Below are 14,559 nucleotides of genomic sequence, written 5' to 3'. Positions count from 1 at the left end.
GACAGATACAGCAGGTCCAGTGGATTGTCCTTCTTTCTGGCAATGAGTTCAAGGGCTCTCCCTTCTCATATTGCAGCATAGAGGCAAGGCCTGTACACAGACAAATGACTTAATGTGACAACTGTAACAGGTGGAATAATCTGGTTTATTATTAGCAATGTGTAGCCTAAGGATGTCTACAGATAAAGTGGAAAAGCAAACAATGAGCTTCTGTTATTTTATAAACTGTGTAAAATAAACGACAGAAGCTGTTTGGTTGCATTGGGCAACTTCTCCACTTTTTCCCTCGCCAATACTTAATTCAACCACACCCTGCTGCCATCCACTCAAGCGATCTCCACAGCCTGTCTTACTGTGTGTTTTTTTTTTTTTTGTTAAAGATACTTATTTCAATTTTGTGATTTTTTTTTTCAGAAGCAAAATATTGAGAATGCTGTTTAATCTTCTGTTTCAAATTCTCATGATCTACAATTTCGGATTATGCATTGCAAAACCATACAACAGAACCCTTCCATGCACAATTGAAGATCGTGACTCATCACTTGTCTTTGACTGTCATGCACGACGATTGAAAATGATTCCCTCTCCCATCACCTACTTGGCTAACTCTGTAGAACTACTGTTGTCTGACAATTTTCTCCAGATTATACCAAATACTACCCTTCATAAATGGCATAATTTAACAAAATTAGATTTAAGCTCGAACTGCAATCAATACAATAATGATGCGTCTAAAGTAAGGCTAATAATTGAGGATAAAACATTTACCAACATAACAACACTGAAACAGCTTATTATTGATAACAATAATTTGTACAATGTACCCACTGGACTGCCCTTTTCACTACGTCAATTAAGTCTACGATATAATAATATTTCCTTGGTCAGCAGTGAAAGTTTCTCAGAAGTCACTTGCCTCAAGGAGCTGTATCTGGATCATAACTGTTACTATGCTAATAGTTGTCATGGAGTTTTGGAGATCCAAGATGAACCATTTTTTCAATTACGAAACTTAACCGTTTTGTCATTGTCGTTTAACAACTTAACCAAGGTTCCCTCAAAACTGCCACCATCCTTAAAAGAACTTTATCTGAGCGGTAACAAAATAAATGTAATTGGCAATGAAGACTTCATCAATCTCACTAAATTAGAAATCCTACATTTAAATGGTAACTGCCCAAGATGTTTCAATTCTGTAAACCCATGCAAACCTTGTGTTGGACAATCTTCAATTAAGATACATCCTTATGCGTTTCAGAACCTTAATAAATTGTTGGAGCTTAACCTGGGCAATGCCTCTCTGACTTCAATATCAAGATTGTGGTTTCTAAACACAACTCGTCTCAAAGTGTTAAACCTTGAGAAGAATTTTTTGGTTAAGGAAATGGCATCAGCAGAATTTTTGCTTAATTTGCCTTACCTTCAAAAACTTGATTTATCATTTAATTATGAGATACGTACGTATTTCAAATATATAAATCTTTCCGATAACTTTTCAAAATTATTGTCCCTCCGGGAGTTGTACATAAAAGGATATGTCTTTCAAGAAATTACAAGCGAAAACATTGCTCCACTAACAAATATAAGCACACTGAATATCATTGATTTTGGAATCAACTTTATTAGGCAAGTTGATTTGAAAATATTTCAGAAATTCAAAAACCTAACTCTGATAAACTTGTCTGAAAACAGAATATCCCCATATTCTGAGAGAGTTAATCAAAGCAGTAGATTTAAAAGATCTACAGATCAAAATGCTCAAATACATTCCACTAATGATGATGTTATTCATAAGGCATATTTTGCAGAAAATGTTAACTGGTCTGACCATATCATTAATCCCTTGTGTAGCTCACATAAAAAAACTTTAGATCTTAGCTCGAACAGCATTTTCTATCTAGCTCCAGAAGAATTTAGGTCCTTATCAGATGTAACATGTTTGAATTTGTCTCACAATTACATTGATCAAAATTTAAATGGTACAGAATTTATCTACTTATCCAATTTAACATATTTAGATCTGTCATATAATAAATTAGATTTTGACTCTTCTAATGCATTTAAAGAATTGCCAAAGCTAAAAGGTTTAGATCTGAGTTATAACAGCAAATATTTTGTTGAGGAGGGAGTGACTCATAATTTTCAATTTATTTATAATCTTAACAGTCTAGAGGTGTTAAATCTAAGCTGGAATGGAATCTCCACTCTTACAGAGTATCAAATGAGCAGTACCTCCTTAAAAGAGTTAAGGTTTTCTGGGAACCGTTTGGACGTTATGTGGAGTAACTGGAACCCACGTTACTTGGATATTTTTAAGAACTTTAGCAATCTTAATATCCTCGATCTGTCTAATAATGAGCTTAAAACACTTCCTAAAAAAATAGTTGCCAACCTACCTACAAACCTTAGTAAACTATATTTAAACAATAATAAATTATCATTTTGGGAGTGGAAAACATTGGAGTACTTTCAGCATCTGGAACTTATTGACCTCAGCTATAACAGGTTGACAACAATACATAATGACATGTACAATTACACATCATCTTTGCAGCGACTTCGGCTCCACAACAATCTGATTTCAAGCTTGCCGGTTGCGTTTCTTTATAAAGCCACCAGCCTTGCTGCACTTGACTTGAGCTACAACCGTCTTCAGAACATAAACAAATCAGTATTTTTATCTGGAATTGATAACTATTTAAAAATACTGTGGTTGGAAGGAAATCCTTTTGAATGTACCTGCGAAATTGTTGACTTTTTAGACTGGATCAAAACAAACAATGTTACAATTCCACTATTGGCCACGGATGTCATGTGTTCAGCTTCCGATTACAGAAAAGAAACTAGTATTATATACTTTGACATACATGCATGTAGTCTAGATGCTACTTCTATGATGCTGTGCTTTGTGTCATTTTTATCTATAGTTCTTATGACTGTATTACCAATTATGAAACATTTATTTTACTGGGATGCATGGTATGTATACCATTGGTGTATGGCAAAGCTGCAACTTAAAGTCCGTAATTCAGAAAGTCTATATGATGCATTTATTACTTATGATGAGACAGATCCAGCAGTTAGTGACTGGGTTTTTAATGACCTCTGTTACCAGTTGGAAGTTAGAGGAGAACATCACATACTTCTCTGCTTAGAAGAAAGAGACTGGGAGCCGGGGAAAGCTGTTATTGATAATATTGTCCAAAGTATTAACCAAAGCAAAAAGACCGTTTTTGTGCTAACTAAAAAATATGTGAAGAGTGGAAAGTTCAGAACAGCATTTTACTTGGCCATGCAAAAACTGATGGATGAGAATATGGATGTGGTTGTCATTGTACTACTACAGCCTGTTCTTCAACATTCTCAGTATCTGAGACTAAGGAAAAAAATTTGTTCAAGCTCGATTTTGGAATGGCCCAAAAATCCCCATGCAGAAGACTTTTTCTGGCAAACAATGAAAAATGTTTTATTGACAGAAAACAGCAGCAGGTACAATAACATGTACACAGCACCTGTAGCAACATAGCGTTGTGATTGTAAACAAAATGTTATTGTATCTCACATGGAGGGATATCATTTTACATGCAGTACTGTATTCTATTACATGGTAATAATGGGCTTTTTAGCCTGATATTACTGTCAGGAAATCTAATTATAGCCCATTTTAACTGTGCAATTAAAGGGCAGTAGACAGCCTGGCTGAGCCCTTTCAAAAGGTCATGGCCTAGTATGGGAGGTGTGGCCATGCACCCTTAGAATAAAATCAGGCCTGGGCCTGAGTAATTAGTAACACCCACCTCTCTTGGCACCATTTGTGATAAATTACACATTATCAAGAGATAACACATGGGATCCAGGATACAATCCAGGACCCATGTGTTACTATCCCAAAAATGTTCCTTTGGGGCTGCTTATTGAGGATTCTGCTTCATGAGGTGGCTTCCGAGGCTAATTGGATAGCCCCATGGGAATCCATTAGCAGTGGTAAAGTAACCCTGCTAATAGAATATCCCACTAAGTTTCCGTGGCATTGACATCGAGGGTGAAATTTAATAGGATGAGAGATTCAGAAAATGAGAGATTTGATAAGAAATCTCCAGTTTTTTTAAACTGCCAATTATTTACACTGGAAAATCAGACTGGTTTTCCAGTGTAAATGATTGCCGCTGAATGAACAAACAATATGACAGCAGGGGTATAGTATTAGTAAATGGGACATACGTGATGCTAAAGGTAATAGTAGTAGTAGTAGTAGTAGTAGTAGTAGTAGTAGTAGGTTATAGTACACAGATGAGTAGTATTTTGGACATATATGACAGATAGGGATGGTTGTAGTAGTAGTAGTAATAGTAATAGGGACACAAATGACCAGTAGTACCAAAAACTTGGGTAGTAATAGTGACATGGGATCTTGAGGAGGTGGTGGGAGTGATGGTAGTAGGGGCAGCAACTGGGTGGGTGTAATAGTAGTGACCAGGATCAGCTCTTACTTAGTTCTAGGAGAAGGCTTCTGCTACCCTCATGCCCGGAGAGACCAGACAGCCAGCCCAGGTCCCAGCACCTGTGCAATGGATCTGGCAGGTGTCAAGACTGTTGCACATGCACATAACCTGGCTTCTATGGGCTGCATCAGCTTCAGCCCATAGAAGCTGCCTAAGACCGCATGAAAGGCAGGGAGTGGCTTCCTACAGGAAGCTTCCTCTCTGCCTATTGCATCCCGATCTGGTGATCCCAAAGAGAGGAAACAACTTCCAATGGATCTGCCTGTAGGATCAGTTCTGACTGACAGTTGAGGCTTCCAATAGAAGTTACTGCCAATCCCAGTGAAACAGGTGCCATCATGAACTGCATCTGTTTCACCGATAGTGAGATTGGTGGTGGATTTTACCTGGGTGGGGGGAGCGATGTATGATGGTAACAACAGCAAGAGGGGCTGGGTAGGGGTAGTAATGAGGGCCATGGATGTCATCTGGGGCTAGCGCAAATATAAGGGCCTGTCTCTTAAGAAGGGTTATAGATATTGGCAGACCATTTCTCTTCCATGCCTTTTATTTTCATTTAGTAGCCTCCTTTCCTTATAGTAACTATCTACCTCCATCTTGCATTGTCCTTTGTTTTCCTTTGTTTCTGGTCCTCCATGTTACATGCTTTATGCTTTTCTCTTTCTGCTGCATGTTCCTCTTTTGTCACAGGTAAATGTATATCTTTGCTAGATCTTAGCAGCTACATTTCTTGGAGAGATTTTGCTATTGTCTGCAAAATGACACAATAATTTATTATTGATGGTAATGAACAGTTATTTTATATAGTGCACACATATTACCCAGCTCTTTACAGAGAGTATTTGACCAGTCACATCAGTCCCTGCCCCAGTGAAGCTTACAATCTATATTCCCTACCATATACATGCACACACATTCATTCTAGGGTTAATTTATGTTGGTAGCCATTTGACCTACCAGTATATTTTTGGATTGTAGGAGGAAACCGGAATACCCAGAGGAAACCCATGCAAGTACAGGGGGAATATACAAACTCTGCACAGTTAGGGCCATGGTGGGTATTGAACCCATAACCTCAGTGCTGTGAGGCAGTAATGCTAACAATTACACCATCCGTGCTGCCAATACACAGGCCTTTACTGGAAATACACTTTTAATTAAGTTCTTGATCATAATAAACCTATTAAAATGTGCATTTGTGTATATTTATATGTATTACATATTACTAGGCAATGGTACCATTATGCATGGCACACTTCTCAAGAACATCCTGGCATGCTTTCATATTAAGCTATGTAAATTGTTATCTGTCTTAGTATAGTATGTGCACATGATTGTTACCAGTTATAGCCCAAATCTTCTGACAGTTATCACGTGCTTTGGCAAGTAATTGCACACACAGTTGCCACCGGGTAGTCATCAGCTATTGAATGAACCAGCGGTGGCCGCAGGCTGGGAGTTAGAAGAGGAGCCATGAGGGTGATCAGGCGTGCTGCCATTGTGGGAAGGTGTGAAATCACCCATCTGGTGATCTACGCACTCCCATTTTTGGGTGTTCTTGCTGGATTTTTTATGAAGGTTTTAAGATTGATAGCTACGGTGGTTAGTGCCATTATCTACCAAACTTCAGTGCTGAAAAAGAGGAGAGGCGTTTTGATGCTACCGTCATTTAGAGCTAAACACAACCGTAAAACATTTGTACAACAATTTGGCTGGTTACAAATGGGGGGTGTCTGAATTGGGAGTGTTTTTGGCCCAAGAATGTGGCTTATTTACTAAGCTGCCGAGTTTTTAGGATTAGTATTTTCCAGTGGTGAAGTCTTTCGTATTTGGCTGCTGAGTTTATCAGCAGCCAAGCATGACGGACTGTGAAGCAGATGTTCACTGCTTACTGTAGTCATTTTCTGTTTTGTCTACACTGTTTTTTTCTGAATTTTGTTAACTGTTCATAATTTTTTTTGTGAGCATTTGATGACAAATAAAGATATTATTATTTTTCTTATTATTATTATTGTTATTATTATTGTTATTATTATACCTGCTCAGCAAGTAGCCCTGGGATATGAAGTCTAATATGAAATACAAATGAGTAACATAGAAAGTATATGGAAGTACATGCCTAATAGTTATTGTGAAACAATAATGTACTAAGCTATTGATGGAGCTTAATTTAACAGAATATTTAGTTCAACATTATTGTTTAGAATTAGTTTCCATCATTCTTTTGAATAAGAAAAAAAAAATGTACAGTTGAAAGCAGTTTAGTCACTGATTGATTTCCAGTATCTCACAATTATTCTTCCTTATAATACAGTTTCTGTTCTCTAATTATGATGAGAATACTCTCAACAGAGTTTCTAGTGCTTTCTTTGTAATAGGCAAAGGCAATCTAGACTAAACACCAATACTTAGTTATAATAATTCATAGGACATCAAGAGGTTCATTTGCAAAGATGGGAATTCTGTTGAAGATGGGATGTTGTGGCGACTCCTACCTGCTGCTAGCTGTGATGCCCCCCACCCCCTCCTCTACTGCCAAAGGTTCCTGCCTCCGGTCCACGCTGGTCACTGCCTCCAGTCCACGCTGGTTCCGACTCCCACTGCGGTCGTGGGACCAGCGTATGCAAAGCAGCTGCTTCGGTACTGCGCTGGCCCCCAGTTTCTATGGGCTGCTTTGGCTGATGATAGGCACCAGGACTGGAGCATGCGCAATATCAGCCTTGGTACTGCACATGCGCAAATCCGGGTTCTATGGGCTGCAGCCATAGCAGCCCATAGAGGCATCCCGGAGGGAGGGAGCACATCCCAATGAGACAGCCTTGGGTGACTAACAGATCGGACTTGCAATAGAAAGTCAATGCCAGTCACAGTGAAGCCAGTGCAATCTCACAGCTTGCATATGGCTTCAAGCAGTGGTGGATTCTACCTGGGGGGGGGGGGGGGGGGGGGTGCAGTCAATCAGAATCAACCTCTTATTTATTTATCAATTTCTAGAAGATAATAGATATAATTGAATTGGACGCCAATAGCAACATCCCATCTTCAGTAGAACTCTCATCTTAGTAAGTAAACCCCCAAGAGAGGCAACCACTGGGTAGCATATGAAGGTATCTGATAGTCTGCTTACAATCTACAGATGTGGAAAGCACATTAATTAAGCACTGTCGACACACAACCACACGAAAACTGACTTTGGTTTGGCACTCACAGGATGGTCCAACCAGTGCATTTCACAACTATACCTCCTGCTCTACGCTGATTGGCTGAAGTGATCCTGTGCTGGGAAGTGGATCCTGACTAGGCCTTGAAGTCTCAGATGACCAGGAAGTGCCATGGTGCTGCCCATGGATGAGAATGCCCCCCAAGGCCAGTGTGGTGGGCCCGCAGGGATGTGAAGCAGGCTGCCGGGCCACTGAGACAGAATTCTGCAAGGGCAACAGTGGGAAGCCAGATGGGGCAGCAGATGACAGTCAGCACTTAACAGAGCACTGTAGGTAATGCAGTGTGCAACTGGGGAGTGCTGACAAACTCCATTTTGTGACAATAAAGGCTGGTTAGAGCAACAGATGGAATGTTCTATTAGTGTGCCCAACACTTTTAGGGCGAGATGTACTAAAGGGAAAATGCGGTAAAACCCCCGTTTTACCGCATTTTCCTATGTACTATTACCCGGCCGCACCGTTATCGCAGGGCGGGGTATCGCCACCTTTAGGTGGCGATACCCTATAGAAGCCTATGGGCTTCTTTTCGCCGCCCGCCGCGTCGCCGCAACCCCGCCGCCTCGCTGACCCCCCCTTTCGACCCTCCCTTGGGCTTACCTTCTTGCAGGTCCTCCTGGACCCCAGAAGGTAAGCCCTTCCTCCCCCTATCAACGCAGCCGGATGTCCTTCCGGCTGCAGGGGGGAGGAGGAGGCGCCGGGGACAGCCTGCTTAGCTGTCCCTGGTGTGTAGGCAGCAGAAGCCGGCTGGGAGGTGACGGAGACCCCCCGTAGACCAGAGTACAGGTATCGCGGGGGGCTCCATTACCGCACTGCGATGCCAGCCGCATATGTTAGTACATATGCGCTGGCATCGCGGCGGGGGGGTGCGAAGGGCGGCGATTTATTTTAATACATCTCGCCCTATGTACAGTCCAGCTCTCTCACAGCTGTGTACAGAACAATAAGGAATTTTGTAATGGTATAGTGAAAACAATGATACTTGCGGTTGAGCTCCTTAGGATACACAGCAGATCTCTGCCCTCTGCTGTCCATGCTTGTCTTCCAGCTGCTGATGCTTATCCTGGTGATACAGCTCTTCCAGGATTCTTCATGGGACACGGGTTGTCCAGCCAGGTGATGTGCAGGTCCTTTAACACGTTTCTCCACCTTGGTTAAAGTCAGCAGCTTCCTCACTTTCTGATTGTCCTACGAAGGCTGGTGTGTGTATTGATCTTTGTGCACATTCAGCATACTGGACCTGAGAGCAGCTGCTTGGAAAAAGTTGTGATCATTGCTTTTGCTTCCCTTTCCCTCTTCTGATGCCCACCTCATTTCTCCCTCCTGAGATGCCAAATTCCCCTCTCCCTTCTGAGATAACCAGCTCGGCCCACATCCTGAAATGCCCAGCGCTCCTCTCCCTCCTGAGATGCCCAGCTCCACTCTCCCTCCTGAAATAACCAGCTCAGCCTTCCTCCTGAGATGCCCAGCTCCTCTTTCTCTCCTAATATGTCCATCTCTGCTCTCCCTCTTCTGATGCACAGTTTCTCCCATTCCCTCCTGAGATGCCCAGCACCCATCTCCATCCTGAGATGCCCAGCTCCCCTCTCTCTCTGCCTCCAGAGATGCCCAGCTCCCCTTCTCTACTGAGATGACCAACTCGACTCTCCCTTCTGATATGCCCAGATCTGATCTCCATCCTAAGATGCCCAGTTCAGCTCACCCTCCACAGATGCCCAGATCTGCTCTCCCTACTAAGATGCCCAGATCTGCTCTCACTTCTGAGATGCCCAGTTTCCCTCTCCCTCCTGAGATGCTCAGCTCCTCTCTCCCTCCTGGGATGCCCAGCTCCCTTCTCCCTCCTTATATGCCCAGCTTCCCTCTCCCTTTTTCCTCCTGAGATGCCCAGATCCACTCTCCCTCCTTAGATGCCCAGCTTCCCTCTCCCTCCTGAGATTCCCAGCTCCCCTTTCCCATACCCTCTCCCCCTGAGATTCCCAGCTCCCCTTTTCCTCCTGAAGAGCTCTCCTCTCCCTCCTGTTATGCCCTGGTTCTATTTTCCTCCTGAGATGTCCAGCTCCTCTTTCCTCCTGAGAAACCAAGCACCCCTCTCCCTCTTTTAATCTCCAGTTCCCCTCTCCCTCCTGTAGATGCCCAGCTCGTCCGTTCATTGTCACAACTCTCAGGGGGATTACATGGATGCTGACTATACTGTTGAAACTGGCAGATATCCATAACTGGGTCACAGATTTTAAGGTATCGGTGCAGTTTAGGGCTGGAGCATTAGGGTCCCACTGGGGAAATACAGTATGGCCAGTTTCCACCACATTGGTTTGCTTAACCAGTAGTGCACGGTCTGGTACCTTCGATAATTATATATAGTATTTACTGCTGGCACAAACTTGACAATGCAGTAGATTAATAATGGAAATGCACTATAGAAAATACTCCATAGTCTGTGCAGTATAAGGTAACATGTGTTACCATATGTATAATGTGTAATTCAAGTGCACAGTCTGGAGCCTGATCTCTAGATCAGGCCAACGGGGGTTGGGCTGGCCAACGGAGGCACAGGGGAAACTCCCATTGCCTGGGGGGGAGAGGGGGAGGCAGTCCGTGTTGGCCAGTCCCCGTTGGCCAGTCCAACCCTCTGGGATCCAGTGTATATGTAGGTGGTATCAAGGGTCAAACCAGATAGGCAATGCTGTACCAGGGAGCAAACCAAAATCATGTCAGTGAGAAGGAGAAGTCAATACCAGGAATCATTTGAAACAGTACTATGGTACTCTGAAAACATCTGTTAATTATGGCAAGTGGTGACATACAGTAGCTCCCAACTTCCTGGCAGTAAAGTTGGGATGGGTTTGTCCTGCATATATCCAGCTATCCAATATCTTATGCTGTGTGAATTTATCCTATATTGTACATAGTAATTAATCCCTAGCTCCTCCCACCCTTCCCCATTCCAGATATTCATTGCCAGATAATAATGCTTTTTACTGGTATTTTTTTTAGTGAACAGAACATATTATGCAATAATAGAAAAATAGAATATTGCAACAATACAGTATATGTAACAAATGTAACTACATTTTACATGCATCATTTTGTGTTATAATATACTTTCAATGGTATTCCTGTTGAAGTACTACATGGCTCAATTATATATTCAGAATTCTGTCATAAAACTAAAGATATTATTGTAATATATTGAAGACAACATATTAACAAGGCAACTACATGACTAGGTAATTCTGCTGAGAACAAAAGATCAAAGTAAACTTTCTGAACATTACAATACTAGCTTGATGGCTTTAAAGCTAGTTTGTGTAGATTTTGCATTGGTTTATGCCCATACACACTGAGCCTGATTCTGGTTCACTTACAAAAGCAAATTCTCCCTCTTATGGACAAACCATGCTGCACTGCATGTGGGCAGATGTAACACGTGCAGAGACAGTTAAATTTGGGTGTTATTTTGTTTCTGTGTACAGTAAATACTGGCTGCTTTATTTTTTACACCGCAATTTAGATCAGGAATGTCCGTGAGACTCCTGGAATCCTGGGACATTTCACAGACTCCTGGGAGAGGACCCTTTTCTCCTGCAGCTGCCGCAGTGGGGGAACAATGGTCCCACAGACCCCGCAATGGCTTTGAGGAGCCAGCGCTGGTGGGGTCTGCAGGGAGTGACGGGACTTGCTTAGCGGGCAGAAACTGCATAGTTATTGCTGCAGCTGCCAGACCTAGAGCAGTTGCAGCAGCATGATTGGAGGTTGCTCTTCGAGGTCAGTGGTGGTGGCGGATTCCCCCCAGGCACAGGTGGCAGCGGCACCTCCTGCACATCTCCGACAGCAACAAGGGTGAGCAGGGACTAGAACAGTGAGGTGCGGGTGGGGGGAGGTTTGTTATAAAGAGGCAGCTGTTCAGTACACTAAAGTGTTGTGGCTGCTGGTCAGAAGTGAGGTGACCTGCTGCACAATATTGCATTATTATTATTATGTCCCAGCACACAAGGCTGCAAATGGATGTTTATGCAAAACATCCATTCGCATGCCTGCATGTGATTGCGGCATTAAAGGGGGGCTGGGCAGCATCTGGTGGACTGGCAAGGCTCCAAAATTTGCAGCCTTGTGAGTCAACCAGAATAACCTCCATAATGCCCACTGTAGTAATCTTGCTAATACACATAGGGCCTGATTCAGACCTGTTCACTAGGCTGTCTATACTCGCAGCCTATCAAACAGGTAAGCGCCTCCCCACCGAACGATGAATCCCATCACTAGCATGCGAGGGTATGGATGTGTTCCCCTATGAGAATAAAATAGTGTACAGAGGCACCGTGCCCGAAGCCTGGTGAGTGCAACGAGCCATGCGAGGGGACACAGTGTTATGTTTTAGTGTCCATGTCAACTGTGTCGACATTTGGGACAAAAAAAGTAAAAAAAAAAAAAAACATGTCTCCCTAATGCTTGTGTCGACCTAATGACCCTGTCGCCCTAACCCATGTCGACCTTCAGTCATGTTGACCTTCCTGCTCTCTTCTGAGTTAGACATATTTCAGTACATGTATATATATATATATATATATATATATATATATATATATATATATATATATATATATATATATATATATACAAAGTGAATTGATTTTCATCTTCAAATCAAAATATTTTCTTTATCTTTAAGTGGCAATCTCTAGAATTGCCTTTCGGAGCAGCCATAACACATTATATATAACCAATAGGAGTACACATAACATTATTGCGCCCGATTGTTGTTGTTTACATTATGTTGACCTTCCTGCCTGTCGACCTTCATGCATGTCTACCTAGTGGTGTCAACCTATGCTTGTTGACCTCGTTGGTGTCTATCCAATGATCCATACCCAGCACACATAAACACAGACACACATACAGTAGCATACATACACACAAGTACACAGACACACATACATAGCATACTGTACATACACACAGCATGCATACACATAGCATACATACACACATATACCATATCCACAAAAACACACACAACATACACCCCCCTCCCCCCACTCACACCCTCAAACACAGAGGAGAGTACCTGTGTAGTTGCTGGGGACAAATCCCTGCCTCCCCCAGTCAGCTCTCACACAGCCACACGGAGCACTGACTGACTTGGAGATGTTGCATGCTTCCACTGCAGCTAGCTCCCCCTGCTGTCAGCCCAGCGACAGCCTGCCCTGTCTCCAGGAGAGACATCTGCCATAGGCTGTGTTAAAAATTAGACAGCTCGACGGGCAGGGGAAGGGGGGGGGTTCTGGGTACTTCAAAACACCCACTGCGTGCTTGCCTACCGACCACTCACATCCGTGGGTAACACCGCCCCCTCATCTACCCTCTACTGCATCCTTTGCTAAACGGGGAGCACCGGCCCAGGCACTCCAACTCTCAACCGCATTGGGCATACCCAGGCTCCAACTGTACCGAATTTGCCGGTACAGTACCGTTTTTTAACGGTCTGTACCGGCAAATAGCAATTGTACCGAATGTACCGCTTTTTCAGCGGTCAGACGCACATCGCCGCATACCTTCCTCCTGGTCTCGGCAGTGTGCTGCCTGGACCGACGGACTGGGTACGAGGTCGGGCTGAGCTCTCCCCGCTCTCCTCCCCCTGCTGCTCACCCGTTCCCATGAGTGCAATGCGCGGGCCGGTGCGTCATGACGTCACGCGCCGGCACCGCGCACCCTGCGCACTCATGGGAATCTGCCAGAGAGACTGTGAGTGTGAGGCCAGCCCCGGGGTGCGATGCCACGGGGATCATCATTTCGCACAGCTGGGCTGCCGGCGATGCAATCGGAGAAGCCTGCCTGCTGCCACTCAGCACTGTAAGGTAAAGCAGTGGCTCAGGCTGTAATAATACTTATAATTCTAAAATCCTGTCCAGTGCAGTCCATCGTGGTGTGGCGCACCTGAGTGTGCTGCAGCTGAGCTCATGTCACGGTGGCTTAGTGGGCTGCAGTGCTGGTATATTAAATAAGTATATTTAATATACTAATTTATTAAGTATATTAAATATTACTTATTTATTTTAATATGCCACCAGCAGCCCACCAAGCTGTGTTACAAAGAAAGATACAGCCTATGGCTCTGCATGAAGTTTTTGGAATGATACTGTACTGTATGTGACAAAAAGGGTCCCCTCAGGGACTGGCTGGCAATTGGTGCACTTAAAAAAAAAAAAAAAGGCACAGTACACATTCGGAAAGGGTGTGTGACCACGCCCACTTTAGCTGTGACCATGCCCACTTTACCCTGTGGACACACCCCCTTCCCGAATGTGTACCGATTTCTGCTCTCCAAATGTTGGAGGGTATGATTGGGATGCCGGCACTTTGCAGCTCCATAGGGTTGTTGATGAGAGGAGCAGCTCATAGCCTTGTCTGGGAGCAGCGTGCAGGCCAAGCTCTGCCTGTGTGTGCAGCCAGGATGCTGCACACAGGCCCAGAGACAGGGGGGTCAAGGGGGACAGCCCTCCCAGGGTCCCAATGACCTGAGGGACACCAAGGCCCACCAGCCCTGCACTCAGCCTGTCAGTCCTGCACAGTCACGGATCCCCCCTTCCCCTCCCCTCGTTCAGATGTCCAGCAGCCAGGCTTGCATCAGAAGTTGCTGCTCTTGCCCGGCCGCTCAGCCAGTCCCCCCCCCCACACTCTGGGAAAAGGGGCAGAGCTACATGGGTCTTGAAGGGGTAGAGCTACACAGGTCTTGGCAGGGGGCGGGGCTATATGGGACTCAGGCTCCTGCTGCTGAGCCTCTTAAAGATGAAGAGAAGGTGCTGCCATTTCAGGGCCACCCAGAGAGTGAAATTGCACTC

The 14,559-nt window shown here is 44.0% G+C and overlaps 1 pseudogene; it reads left to right on the top strand.

Annotated features, from left to right (window-relative positions):
• The first annotated feature begins 418 nt into the window (after positions 1-418).
• LOC146060738 (toll-like receptor 8 pseudogene) lies at positions 419-6,353 on the top strand (annotated as a pseudogene).
• The last annotated feature ends 8,206 nt before the right edge of the window (positions 6,354-14,559 follow it).

Source organism: Crinia signifera, chromosome 2 (genome assembly GCF_055691185.1).
Source record: "Crinia signifera chromosome 2, ASM5569118v1, whole genome shotgun sequence".
Taxonomy (NCBI): Eukaryota; Metazoa; Chordata; class Amphibia; order Anura; family Myobatrachidae; genus Crinia; species Crinia signifera.
The sequence above is the reverse complement of the archived record's forward strand: the minus strand, read 5'-3'. Positions and strand labels throughout refer to the sequence as shown.